The sequence below is a fragment of the Capricornis sumatraensis genome, chromosome 7 (genome assembly GCF_032405125.1).
Source record: "Capricornis sumatraensis isolate serow.1 chromosome 7, serow.2, whole genome shotgun sequence".
Classification (NCBI taxonomy): domain Eukaryota; kingdom Metazoa; phylum Chordata; class Mammalia; order Artiodactyla; family Bovidae; genus Capricornis; species Capricornis sumatraensis.
Window position 1 is genome coordinate 33,260,793 of NC_091075.1, and position 14,945 is coordinate 33,275,737.

At 36.7% G+C, this 14,945-nt stretch overlaps 1 pseudogene; it reads right to left on the reverse strand.

The window, feature by feature from the left end:
* Positions 1–914: 914 nt before the first annotated feature.
* On the reverse strand, positions 915–9,204 carry LOC138082448 (protein MAK16 homolog; annotated as a pseudogene).
* Positions 9,205–14,945: the final 5,741 nt, after the last annotated feature.

A 14,945-nucleotide genomic window follows, 5' to 3' on the forward strand; every position in this document is an offset into this window, starting at 1 on the left:
AGAAATTAACATCCTAAATATATTGAGGGATACTATATTCATCTTGGCTTTTTAACCTCAAGCAGTTTTCGAGCCCTATATCTAATCTGCTTCATGTTGGCTGGTAGAAAGCTGCTGCTTCGTGAGCCAGTAGGACATTTCCAATTCCCAGCATTACACCAGTACCATGAGCTGCCCTAGTGTCATCAGTTCTTTCCTTCTTTGAGTCTGATACCAAGAAAGAACCACCAAGGTGAAGTAACAATAAAAAAAACAAGCCTGTTTGGTTTCACGTTTCAGGGTCTCCTGGCTAAAATCCCCCACAGCTGTGAAGACAATCAGGTGGGGAACTGCATCCGAAGAGTGCAACAGCTTTCTGAAGGTGCTCCCTGTGATGCAACTTAAGACTTGTATTACTTTCCTGAAGAGGAAAGGATTGTCTTTCTCGTCCAGTTGTTTTCAATGGAATTATTTCAGGCAAAAGGTATATTTATACTAAACATTATAACTTAGACCTTCTCTTTCCTTCTTTTTAACTCCCACAGAAGTAGGGAAAAGAGAATATGAACAAATGGAATCTGGACATTTCTAAATAAAGGGGTGGGGGAGGCATGCAAGGGGGAGGATGCCAAGGAAACAGGGGTGAGTGGGTAACACTTAAATTTAGAAATATTTATACCCACAGACTCACCCCTTATGCTTCTTGGGCTCAAGCTGTTACTTCAGCACATGTCATGTAACAATGCTATAAGAATATTCACAATTTAGGCTTTTCTCCACTCCCTCCTTGCCCCCCAGAACTAGCATAAATATTAAAAACACAAATATTGTGTTAAAAAAAAAAAAAACAAGAAGAGCAAAACCCAGAAGTGTTATGTGTTTAAGATGTAAAAAAGGAAGATGTTCAGTCCTATTTACAAATGTCTGAAGGGAAGTCACGTGGTTCTGGCCTTGGCCACGGGCTCTGTCTCTTGCTGGTACTCTGTCTCTACGTAGGCTCTTTGCCTCCTCAAAGGCCATTTCAGAGGCATTTTGCCTTTGTGTTTGGCATCAAGGGCTTTTTCTTCTTCTTCACTGGAGGATTTATCATCCTGACCTTCATCACTGATGGCGTCCAGTTTATCCATATCCTCAAAATCACTTATGTCACTCTCATCCACTTCATCATCTTCCACAAACTCTCTTTTGCCCACATCTTCTTCATCATCTTTTTCCTCAGCATCTGAAGAGTCACTCTCTGCCTCCTGCTCTTCCAGGGCCTTGTCGAAAGTGTGGATGGGGAAGTTGTAGATGTCACCATATGTATCCTGTTTCAGTCTCTCCAGCAACTCTTTTTCGATGGCATTGTCAAGCTGAGCAGCTATTAATGCCTTTTCCTCTCTTCGTTTTTCCCTCCACTTCACCTTCTTACTCAAAGGAACAAGTTTCCTCTGTCGCTTAAGTGTAAGTTTTCAAATTCGAATCAGGTACTAGGTGATCTTGGTGAATCTCTGCCTACATTTGTGTCAAATGAAACGGGGCCAGTAAACTAGGTTTTCATCTGTTTGCTCCAGTGCTTTCTTACAATTGGTATGAAGCCGGACCCGTTCCCAGAGACACCTGGGGAAAGCTGTTCATTCTATAACCTTTATATACAAGTAGCACTGTCCTTTCTCTTCTTTGATAGTGGCATACTGACTGTTTGTCAGGGGACAGGATGACTGATTATACAGTCCAGTCAGGCTATATTCATTTCTGCAGAAACTCTGAGTCATGGTTCTTATTTTGAAGGAACAAAATTGCTTGTTTCCTAGTATATCCCTAGTATATCCCTAGTATATACCTAGTATATACCCAGTTCACCAGGTAGAGCCGGGTCAATCGAGGGGAGCAGCCATGCTACTTCCGGAGAATCCCCTGTTGGTTATTTAGAAATGTGTTGTTTAATCTCCATGTGTTTGTGTTTCTTACAGTATTTTTCTTGTAACTGATATCTTGTCTCATAGCATTGTGGTAGGAGAAGATGCTTGATATGATTTCAATTTTCTTAAATTTAATGAGGTTTGATTTGTGACCCAGGATATGATCTATCCTGGAGAATGTTCCATGTGCACTTGAGAAGGTGTATTCTTCTGTATTTGGATGGAATGTCCTAAAGATATCAATGAGATCTCATCTAATGTATTATTTAAGACTTGTGTTTCCTTATTAATTTTCTGTTTTGATGATCTGCCCATTGGTGTGATTGGGGTGTTAAAGTCTCCTACTATTACTCTGTTACTGTCAATTTCTCCTTTTATGTCTGTTAGTGTTTGTCTTATGAATTGAAGTGCTCTTATATTGGGTACCTAGATATTTACAATTGTTATGGCTTCCTCTTGGGTTGATCTCTTGATCATTATGTAGTGTCCTTATCTCTCATAATATTCTTTATTTTAAGGTCTGTTTTGTCTGATGTGAGGATTGCTACTCCAGCTTTCTTTTGCTTCCAATTTGCATGAAATATATTTTTCCATCCTCTCACTTTCAATCTATATGTGTCTTTAGGTCTGAAGTGAGTTTCTTGTAGACAGCATATATAGGCCTTGTTTTTGTATCCATTCAATCAGTCTGTGTCTTTTGGTTGGAGCATTTATTCCATTTACATTTAAAATAATTACTGATATATATGTCCCTATTGCCATTTTCTTAATTGTTTGGGGTTGATTTTGTAGATCCTTTTTCTTCTCTTGTATTTCTTAACTATATAAGTCCCTTTAACATTTATTGTAAGGCTGGTTTGGTGGTACTGAATTCTCTTAACTTTTGCTTGTCTGAAAAGCTTTTTGTTTATCCATCAATTTTGAATGAGATCCTTGCTGGGTACAGTAATCTTGTAGATGTTTCCCTTTCAATACTTTAAATATATCCTGTCATTCCCTTCTGGCCTGCAGAGTTCTGCTAAAAGATCAGCTGTTAAGCATATGGTGTTTCCCTTGTATGTTACTTGGTGCTTCTCCCTTGCTGCTTTTAATATTCTTTCTCTGTGTTTTGTCTTTGTTAGTTTGATTAGTATGTGTCTTGGCATGTTTCTCCTTGGGTTCATTCTGTATGGGACTGTTTGTGCCTCTTGGACTTGATTGATTATTTCCTTTACCATGTTGGGGAAATTTTCAACTGTAATCTCTTCAAAAATTTTTTCACACCCTTTCTTTCTCTCTTCTTCTTCTGGGACCCCTGTAATTTGAATGTTGGTGTGTTTGATATTGTCCCAGAGGTCTCTGAGACTGTCCTCGGTTCTTTTCATTCTTTTTACTTTATTTTGCTCTTCAGAAGTTATTTCCACAGTTCTATCTTCCAGCTCACTGATGTGTTCTTCTGTTTCAGATATTCTGCTATTGATTCCTTCTAGAGTATTTTTAATTTCAGTTATTGTGTTGTTTGTCTCTGTATGTTTATTCTTTAATTCTTCTAGGTCTTTGTTAATTCTTGCATTTTCTCCATTTTCTTTTCAAGATTTTTGATCATCTTTACGGTCGTTATTCTGAATTCTTTTTCAAGTAGTTTGCCTATTTCCTCTTCATTTATTTGAACTTCTGTTTCTAACTTGTTCCTTCATTTGTGTAGTATTTCTCGGCCTTTTCATTATTTTTTTTTACTTGCTGTGTTTGAGGTTGCCTTTTCCCAGGCTTCAAGGCTGAATTCTTTCTTCCTTTTCATTTCTTCCCTCCTAAGCTTGGTCCAGGGGTTTGTGTAAGGTTCGTATAGAGTTAGATTTGTGCTGAGTTTTTGTTTGTTTATTTGCTTACTTCCCTGGTGGCTCAGATGGTAAAGCATCTGTCTACAATGCGGGATACCTGGATTCAATCCCTGGGTCAGGAAGATCCGCTGGAGAAGGAAATAGCCACTCCAGTACTATTGCCTGGAAAATTCCATGGACAGAGGAGCTTGGTAGGCTACCGTCCATGGGGTCACAAAGAGTTAGACACGACTGAGCGAGTTCACTTTCTGATGGGCAAGACTGAGTGAGGTGGTAATCCTTTCATCAGGCATTTTATCTCCCTTATTTTTTTTTGGTTCCATCCTCACACTTTATTATCTTAACAAATGCAGTGGTTTCTCTTGAATTATTATTATAGAAAATTTGTGTATGGAGAATATAGGGTTGTGTTTACAGAATAGAAGAAATTTTCATTATTAACAAAGTTTGTGAATTTGCATTCTGACAGCCATTTCCTTTCTAGCGAGCCTCTAAGAAGACAGGGAATGTAAGTTTATGAACACTTCATTCTGTAAAGGTGCCCTGTCTAGTTGACCCCTCATTCATTCATATATCTCTGCTTCTGGGATTTTATCAGGCTCAGGGAAGCTCTTTGTCACTAGCCTATACTTTTTTCCCTATTGTTACTAAAAAGGGATCTGATTTCGGATCTTGGAGTAAGCATTCCAGCTTGGAAAATGTTCTTTGGGAATCAGCCCTGCGCGGGGCACAGCACAGGCTCCCCTCATCCAATGTTCTTGCCTGCCTTGATTGTCACTGCTTGTCTATCAGTTTTATGATTTGCAGATTCATATAAGGCTTTCTCTTCCACATCCCCTTTGTTATTTTTAAATGATATATAGGAAAGAAGAAAGTGACAAAACTATGCTACTCTCCTCAACTAGGAAGTTTCTACCAATAGATTTGATGTGAAGTACCATGACACTAGGGGCTTCCCTGGTAGTTCAGCTGGTAAAGAATTGCCTGCAATGCATGATGCCCCAGTTTGTTTCCTGGGCCGGGAAAATCCCCTGGTGAAGGGATAGGCTACCCACTCCACTATTTTTGGGTTTCCCTGGTGACTCAGATGGTAAAGAATCCACCTGTAATGTGGGAGACCTGGGTTCAGTCCCTGGGTTAGGAAGATCCCCTGGAGGAGGGCATGGCAACCCACTCCAGTGTTCTGGCCTGGAGAATCCCCATGGACAGAGAAGCCTGGTGGGCTACAGTCCATGGGGTCACAAAAAGTTGGACATAATTGAGCGACTAAGCACAGCAGAGCAGCACCATAATACTAATTTGGCCATAACTATATTATAAATTTTATTTTGATTTAATTCATCGACTTAATGGACATGAATTTGAGCAAACTCTGGGAGATAGAGAAGGACGGGGAAGGCTGGTGTGTTGCAGTCCCTGGGATCACAAAGAATTGGACATGACTTAGTGACTGAACAACATATGAACTTTTAGAAGTGAGTTTTTAAATTTCCAGATATAAATGGTTCTTTATTGGCTAGTGGAAGACAGGGGATTATCTTTTGTTTTTATTTCTAATTGTACTGGATTTGGCTTTGCTGAGGCTTCCTCTCTTTCTTTTGACTATGTTTGTGGTTTATTTATAAACTACAGCAATTAGAAATATTTTAATGTCTTCAAAAAAGAATGAGTAGTATCTGCTACTATGTATACAACTATATAATGGACTATTATGCCAACATATTTATTAAAAAATCACAGTTTCAAAGAATATTTAATGACAGGAAACATGTTGTTACTTAAAGAACTGTCAACTTACACTAGTTTTTTAATTTAGAGAAGTGAATTCATTAATATGGATGTGTACATTTTAGAAAGTTGGAATGATTTACAATTCATCTTCTTTGTATTTTATTTGTATTTTCCAAATTATCAACATTGAGTATAGTATAATTACTTAATCAAAAGTAAATAAGTATTAAGCTCAATTTTCTAAGAGTAATGAAGCATGATTTAGTTGGTTTAAATTTTCTAGTCTAGCATATGGAAAATCTTGGCAGATGTTCCATAAAGTGTTTGAAAAAATATTTTATGTATGTTAGATTAAGCTTAATAATTATCTTATTAAAATCATCAATATTTTAAGCTAGGTTGATATCTGAAGGAGAGCCATTTAAATTTCCTATAATTTTGGACTCAGCAATTTCTCCTTGAAGTTCTATGCTTTTTTGTTTTATCTACTTTGAAATTATATTATTAAGTAAATAAATCTCAATGATTGACATTTAGATTTGAATTTACACTGCAAGTTTTCTTCAAAGCGGAAGGGTATTTGCGTTAACAGGTAGAAATCATAAAGCATCTGCTCTAGTATGACCAGAAATATTTATGTGATGAAGCATAAGTTAGTGACCTTAGATGAAGGTAACTAGTGAAATTCTTCATATTTTCCCAGCTTTTTCACTGTTATAAATAATTCTTAAATATGCTTAACATAAGAATATTTGAGGCCTTTTGTGATTTTTTTTTTCCATTGCTCTAAATTCCTGGAATTAGTATTAGTGGTTCAAATGGTATAATTATTTTCAAGGTTTTTGATAAGCATCACCAAGTTGCTTTTCAAGAAGATTATACCAGATAATCTTCCATCATGAACATATGAATGTGCTCATTTCAGCTATTTGCTAACACTGTATACTATCATTTTGAGGTATTTGTTTATAGGAACCATGGAAGGTAGTATCTCCTTGTGTCAGAGGCAGCCATTTGCCACCAAAATCCTTTCTTCCATTCTTCCGCAGCATGAGGCCATAGATTCCGGTGACTCAGCAGCAGCAGCAGCTCAGTTACAGGCCTCATTCCCCAGCCCTCTTTGCAGCTAGATTTCGCTTTGTGGCCAGATTATGGTAGTATAAGCAGAAGGGCATGTGCCACTTGTGGAACTCGGCCTTAAAACACTGAATGCCTATTTCCCCATGTTTCATTTTCCCCTGGCTTTCCCCTGAAACATGGGTGAGCCTATGACCATGTGTTTGGGAACTGCAGAACTCTAAGATGGGAGAAAATGGTATTCCTGAACAATAGTGTGAAACGAAACCACTAGCTGACTTGGACTTTGTCACCCATGACTGTTATAAGAGAGAGAAATAAACTTCTATGTTCCTTAGCTACTTTATTTTGGGCCTGTTTATTACATCAGCCTAGTTTTTACCCTGATTTATGTACTCATTTTATTTTATTTTGAATTATTTGCTGGATTTATATTATAAATTTCTTTAATGGGTTTGGATTAACTCTTTGTACATTAACATAAATAGTTCTTTGCTGTATATAATTTCATTTGCCTTCAGATTCTTCTTAGGCAATTAAATTTCTCAATTATATTGGTATCATGACCAACACATTTCTTCATTTTACTTAGTGAAATAGTCTCTGCTAATATACATAATGATATTAATGACAGTCCTAAAACTAATATTTACTTTCTGCTTCTGCCATTAAATCATCTGTAATATTAATTTCCAAGACTTTTTAGAGTCGTATATTTCCGTGATTTAAAATAGCTTTCATACTCGGGAACTAATAAGGACATATAACTCTAAGAGCTACAACTTTAAACCACAAGAAGAATGAGAAAAGTATTATAGATTATCTAGCTGTTTTTGCCATTTCCTTCTTTTTGCTGTATTGCTAAAAGAATTGGAGATGGAACAGTAACATAAGCAAGATTTCAATAAATTTTTGGAAGCTGGAAATTAAAGGAACGAAAACTGAATTAGTTGGGTTATCATCTAAGTCAGTGGTCCCCAGCCTTTTTGACTCCAGGGACCAGTTTTGTGGAAGACAATTTTTCCACAGACCAAAGGGGAGGAGAGAAGGATGGTTTCACATTGATTCAAATATAGTAGGGTTCACACTCCTTTGAGAATCTAATGTTGCCGCTGATCTAAAGTGGAGCTCAGGTGGTAATGCGACCAACGGGGAGTGGCTATAAATACAGACGAATCTTTGCTTGCTTTCCTCCACTTATGTCCTGCTGTGCAGCTCAGTTCCCAACAGGCCATGGACTAGTATTGGCCTAGCATTTGTGCAGCTCAGTTCCTAACAGGCCATGGACCAGCATTGCCTAGCATTTGGAGTGGTTGTTCAGTTGCCAATTCGTGTTGGACTTCTTGCAACCCCATGCCAAGGACTGCAGCATGCCAAGCTTCCCTGTCCTTTATTATCTCCTGGAGTTTGCTCAAACTCCTGTCCATTGAGTTGGTGGTGCCATCCAACCATTTCATCCTCTTTCATGCCGCTTCTCCAGGAGACTGGGGACCCATGATCCAAGTGATTATAGTGGGGGCCTACTGATGTAAGTTAATCACCATGCAGAACCTGTAAGAGATACATCAATTGACAGTATCAAGTATTATGAAGGATGAACATAGATCCTTTCTCATGTCTCAGGAGAGGAGAGTTTTAATCAGAACCGTGGGGTACTTGGCATTTAAGAGTACAAGGGTGAGATGGGCTGAAAATACGGTATTTAGTGAAAATAGGAACTGTGGGATCCTCAGTCACTTCCTTTATTCCTAGCATTTCTGAAGCAATGTGTATAAAAAACTGAATGACCCTAGAGAAAATATCTTAAAATACTGAAATTTGAATTTCTTGCCATGAAAATTACCTAATGTAATGAAAGCCCATATAATGGGATATCATCATAAACTTTCAGAATAGGAATAAAGAAAAAAAAAAAACCTAAAGTCTTCCTTGAGGTAAAACAGGTCATGAATAAAAAATCAGAAATAAGAATGACATTTGACACCTGAAGAACGAAACTGAAGTGTAAAGAAAATAGAGCCATGGCCTTAAAATTGAAAGAAAAATTTCCCACTCAGGTAATGAGGATAAAGATATTTTCAAACTCTCCGGGTCTCAAAAATTGACCTCTCATTGGCCCTTTTCCCCTGTAGGAATTGATAGGCAGATACGTTCAGCTAAAATGAAGGAGTACGTCAACAAAAAGGAAAATGTGGAATCCTGGAAAGAGGGGAAGACATTGTGAAGGGAATTATTAGGATGATGACTGTGTACCACATGGAGAGAGAAGACAGTCTGCAGTGAAGCAGGAGGAGCTGAACTGACATCTCCAGCATAGATGATCTGAAGTAGTTGAAAATTTGGAAAACAACTTGCTAGGTCTGTTTGAATCTTTGAGGAAAATTAGAGATAAGCACATCACAGACCAATTTTTTGAAAAGTAATGTATTAACTAGGAAAATGATCTTATGAAACAAAAACATAATCATAAGATACTTGGCAGCATACAATATTTACAGTCACAATGCTATAAACTCTGATGACTGATTTCACCTAACAGTTACAAATATATTAGAAAGAAGGGTGGAGGTGAGGTATGTGTCTATGAGATTACAAAATCTTCACTGACCTTCAGTGCTAATTTTATTCTTAAACTACGAATGAATTTGTATAATAAAATAAAAATTTATTATGGACATTAATATATCCATATTTTGCATTGTTGTTCAGTCAATCAGTCGTGTCCGACTCTTTGTGACCCTGTAGACTACAGCACTCCAGGCTTCCCTGCCCTTCACCATTTTCCAGAGATTGCTCAAGCTCATGTCCCTTGAGTCAGTGATGCCATCCAATCATCTCGTCCTCTGTCATCACTTCTCCTCCTGCCTTCAATCTTTCCCAGTATCAGGTTCTTTTCCATTGAGTTGGCTCTTTGCATCAGGTAGCCAAAGTGTGTTGGAACTTGAGCTTCCTATCAGTCCTTCTAATGAATATTCAGGGTTGATATCCTTTAGGATTGACTGGTTTGATCTCCTGACAGTCCAAGGAACTCTCAAGAGTCTTCTCCATCACCACAGTTCAGAAGCATCAATTCTTTGGAGCTCAGCCTTTTTTATTGTCCAGCTCTCACATCTGAACATGACTACTGGAAAAACCATAGCTTTGACTATACAGACCTTTGTAGGCAAAGTAATGTCTCTGCTTTTTAATACTCTGTCTAGGTTTGTCACTGCTTTTCTTCCAAGGAGCAAGCGTCTTTTAATTTCATGGCTGTAGTCACTGTCCACAGTGATTTTGGAGCCCAAGAAAATAGTTTGTCACTGCTTCCATTGTTTCCCCATCTATTTGTCATGAAGTGATGGGTCTGCATGCCATAATCCTTGTTTTCTGAATGCTGAGTTTTAAGCCAGATTTTTCACTCTCCTCTTTCACTTTCATCAAGAGGCTCTTTAATTCCTCTTCATTTTCTGCCATTAGGGTGGTATCATCTGCATATCTGAGATTATTGCTATTTCTCCCGGCCATCTTGATTCCAGTTTGTACTTCATCCAGCCTGGTATTTTGCATGATGTACTCTGCATATAAGTTAAATAAGCATGGTGACAATATACAGCCGTGACATACTTCTTTCCCAATTTTGAAACAGTCCATTTTTCCATGTCCAGTTCTGTTACTTCTTGACCTGCATACAGATTTCTCAGGAGACAGGTAAGCTGGTCTGGTATCCCCATCTCTTTCAGAATTTTCCATAGTTTGTTATGATCTACACAGTCAAAGGCTTCAGCATAGTCAATGAAACAAAGGTGGATGTTTTTTGGAATTCTCTAAATTTTTCTGTGATCCAACAAACGTTGAATATTTGATCTCTGTTTCCTCTGCCTTTTCTAAATCCAGCTTGTCCATCTGGAAATTCTTGGTTCACATATTGTTGAAGCCTGACTTGAAGGATTTTAAACATTAATTTGCTAGTATGTGAGATGAGGGCAATTTTGTGTTAGTTTGAACATTTCTTGGCATTGCCCTTCTTTGGGATTGGATTGAAAACTGACCTTTTTCAGTCATCCTGTGGCCACTGGTGAGTTTTCCAAATTTCCTGGTATATTGAGTATAGCACTTTAACAGCAAAATCTTTTAGGATTTGAAATAGCTCAGCTGGAATTCCATCACCTCCGCTAGCTGTGTTCGTAGTAAGACTTCCTAAGGCCCACTTGACTTCACATTCCAGGATGCCTGGCTTTAGGTGAGTGATCACACAATCGTGGCTATCAGGGTCATTAAGATCTTATTTTGTATAGTTCTGTGTATTCTTGCCACCTCTTCTTAACATCTTCTGCTTCTATTAGGTCCATACCATTTCCATCCCTTATTGTGCTCATCTTAGCATGAAATGTTCCCTTGGTATCTCTAATTTTCTTGAAGAGATCTCTAGTCTATCCCATTCAATTGTTTTCCTCTATTTCTTTGCATTTTTCATTTTAAAAAGCTTTCTTATCTCTTGTTGCTATTCTTTGGAACTCTACGTTCAGATGAGCATAGCTTTTTCTCCTTTGCCTTTTGCTTCTCTTCTTTTCTCAGTATTTGTACAGCCTCCTCAGACAACCATTTTGCCTTTTTACATTTCTTTTTCTTGGGGGTAGTTTTGATTACCCCTTCCTGTACAATGTTACGAACCTCCATCCATAGTTCATTAGACATTCTATCAGTTCTAATCCCTTGAATCTATTTGTCACTTCACTGTATAATCATGAGGGATTTGATTTAGGTCATACCTGAATGGCCTAGTGGTTTTCCCTATGTTCTTCAACTTAAGTCTGAATTTGCAATAAGGAGTTCATGGTCTAAGCCACAGTCAACTCCCAGTCTTGTTTTTGCTGACTGTACAGAGCTTTTCCATCTTCAGCTACAAAGAATATAATCAGTCTGATTTCAGTATTGGCCATCTGGTGATGCCCATGTGTAGAGTCATCTCTTGTATTGGAAGAGGGTGTTTGCCATGATCAGTGCATTCTTTTGGCAAAATTCTGTTAGCCTTTGCCCTGCTTCATTTTGTACTCAAGGCCAAACTTGCCTGTTACTCCAGGTATCTCTGACTTCCTACTTTTGCATTCCAGTCCCCTATGATGAAAAGGACATCTTTTTTTGGTGTTAGTTCTAGAAGGTCTTATAGGTCTTCACAGAACTGTTCAGCTTCATCTTCTTCAGTATTAGTGGTTAGGGCATAGACTTGGATTACCGTAATGTTGACTAGTTTGCCTTGGAAATGAACCGAGATAATTTTGTCGTTTTGAAACTACACCCAAGTACTCCATTTTGGACTCTTTTGTTGACTATGATGGCTACTCCATTTCTTGTAAGTGATTCTTGCCCACAGTAGTAGATATAATGGTCATCTGAATTAGATTCACCCATTCCTGTCCATTTTACTTGGAATGTTAGGTCCATGAGTCAAGGTAAATTGGAAGTGGTCAACCAGGAGATACTTTGCATTAGATTTCCAGAAATTTTCTTAGGATAATCTTTTAAACTTAAAACTTCTGTCTGTGCTTTTAGAACTGATCATTGCAATGTTGATCCAACTGTAAGACTCTTGCATAACAGCAGGAGTCATGCAATTGTATTTTTAAGGTGTAGGTAAACTTTTAAAAATGTTCACCTTAGGTCAAACCCCATCACTTGTTTTTTAAAATAACTTTACCAATATTTCAGTATTCTTTAGCCACTGGTTTTCAGTGAATGTTGAAACTCTAAAGTTCCACAGAATCCTTGATAATAGGTCTCCCTATCCCCCATGAATTGGAAAATACATGATTTTATCAAGAAGGTTTCACTCTAAATAGAATCAACGGAGAATATTTATATTTGGGCACAAGTTTTTATATCTTTTAGCAACTGTATCTTTCTTCTAACCCTTTTACCCCCAGAGGTCTTGCCATGATTTCTGAATAGAATATCCTTTCCATTATTTGTTTCTTGATCCATATTTGTGCCTCTATCAAATATCCATTTAAAGTAAGTTTTCTTCATCAAGGCCACTTGAATAGTTCTGCTCCACACTGATCATTTCATTATTCCATTTCTCTTAGTGCTTGTGTTTTGCGTTACATTAATTTGTACCTGTTTTCATGTCATCTTTGCCTGTGTTGTTATATCTTTTCATCTGCATTTTGTTCCCCTATTATATTGTAAATTCTCTGAGAATGAGGACAATGTCTTTAACTTCATTTGCATATCTCCATGACATCAAGTAGAGAATTCCATTTGAAGGCGGCACTCAATTAAATGATATTTTCACTGACAGAATCATGTCTAGCTTTGGAAAATATGGTTTATGATGCACTCAGTATCATTGTTATGTATATTTTTTTTCTTAAAAATTCTTTAGGAAGCATACATATATAGCATTATGTAGAAGATACATGTGGAGTGGTTTCAACAAGACATACTACACAATGTATTGACATATAATTTAAAAAATTCAGATGGCAGATAACAAAACATCATTGGTACATATATATATACACATATAGATGTATATATATATAATTAATTAATTAATATTATTTGTCCAACCTGCATTTTTATAGATGTTTGTGGATATAAAAAAAAAAAAATATATATATATATATACACATCTATATATGTATATATACATCTATATATATATATATATAAATGCAGGTTGGACAAATAATATTAATTAATTAATTTCAGTAATATCCAAAATAAACAAAAACATACCTTTAGAGTACATTCTGCCTCTCCATATCTTAAAAAGTAGTTCACTTGGATTTATATATTTATATTAAAAATGTATGTTAAGAACAATAAAATTTCTAAGAGACTTTGGCTTTCTGTAGTACCCAGAATGTATATAACCTCTTTAGCTTGTTTTTTTATAAACTTGCCTCAACGTTCTTTTTTAATCTCATCAAAATTATATCAAATGCTCAGTTCCAGAATTCTTTTAGCTTCTATTTTAAGATTTAACACAGAATCTTAAAATATTAAAGCTGGAAGAGTTCATTAAGTTCCAACAGTTTCCAAATATGCTAGAACTACAGAATCAGGAAATTTATAAAATTGAAGATCCCAAGCCCTATTCCCTGCAGTTATCACTTACAAGTTAGGGTCTAGAAATCCATCATTTTAACAGGCACCCTACTTACTCCTAATATATTGGCAAATCAATAGTTTACTCTGGTTTCTTCATCATAGATATAAATAAATGAAGACATTATACACACATAAATGTGTGTGTGTGTGTGTGTGTATGCATGTGTATAGATGTATTGTAAGTGACATGCTGCTCCTCAGATGTGAATTCTAATTCTTAATCCTTCCCTGCCCCCATCCTCATCTAGTGGCACACTTCTGCTTATATCCCCTGGGCAGTTCCAACTTCAAGTCTTTGCCCACAATCTTTTGCAGTGGCCTCTCTTTTCCTTTGGACCAAATCAAACTATATGGTACATATTTATCATGATGCCTTCCCCATCTCAGAATCATACAGTTATCTTTCTTCACTGAATTCTTGTGGAACCATTTATCTGACACTGAATCATGACACTGCTGGCATGAAGATTATCTATGGATAATACTGAGTTCTACTCTGACTTGTGTTCCCATCAAACCTATTAGAAATTCTACCTCGGGAAAATTTTTACCAAGGTAGAGGGGGAACATTTTTAATGGCAATAAATCCTTACTCATTTTGAGAAAGTGTTTTAACTATCAGCAAACTACATCAATGATCTGCTAGAGTCTAAAAGTATCATGCATGATATCTTGGTTTCTCAGAGATTCTCAAACTTTAATACACAGAAGAACCACTTGCCATTGTATCTCTTAGTCTGGTCCAGGGGTATTTTAATCTATATATACTATACTATTACTTAGCTTTTGATTAGATTTTATCTCTCATTAAATTTGAAATCTCACAAAGTATTCTGTCTTCTCCATATCCCCCATCATAGCACCTGTCCATCATTAATTATATTATTAGTAAATGCTTAAATTGAATAATTAAATCTGTCAAGACTGTTACTAAACTTTCTGATTTTTAAAATCTCTTGTTAAGAATACTTAAAGCAGGAGTCTCATTGGAAGAAGTCTGAAAGGCACGATACAAAATCTTTTCTCCTTTATGTAAGCCAAGAATAAAAGTTAAGAAAAAGGTAGAAAATGTCATTCTCAAAAAAGAAACCCTAGGGACTTCCCCAGTGGTCCAGTGATTAAGACTCTGCCCTCTAATGCAGGGGGCATGAGTTCCATCCCTGACTGAGGAATTAAGATCCAACATGCCTTGCAGTGTGGCCAAAATAAATAAATAAAGAGAACTCTGTAAATTTAAAAAAAAAATAATATATAAAAAATGGGTTTTCTTTTGCTCCCATCAAATTCAGTTCACACAACTATTTGTATGAAACTTGCAAATTAAAAGGCTAATAGAGTTTTGCCAAGA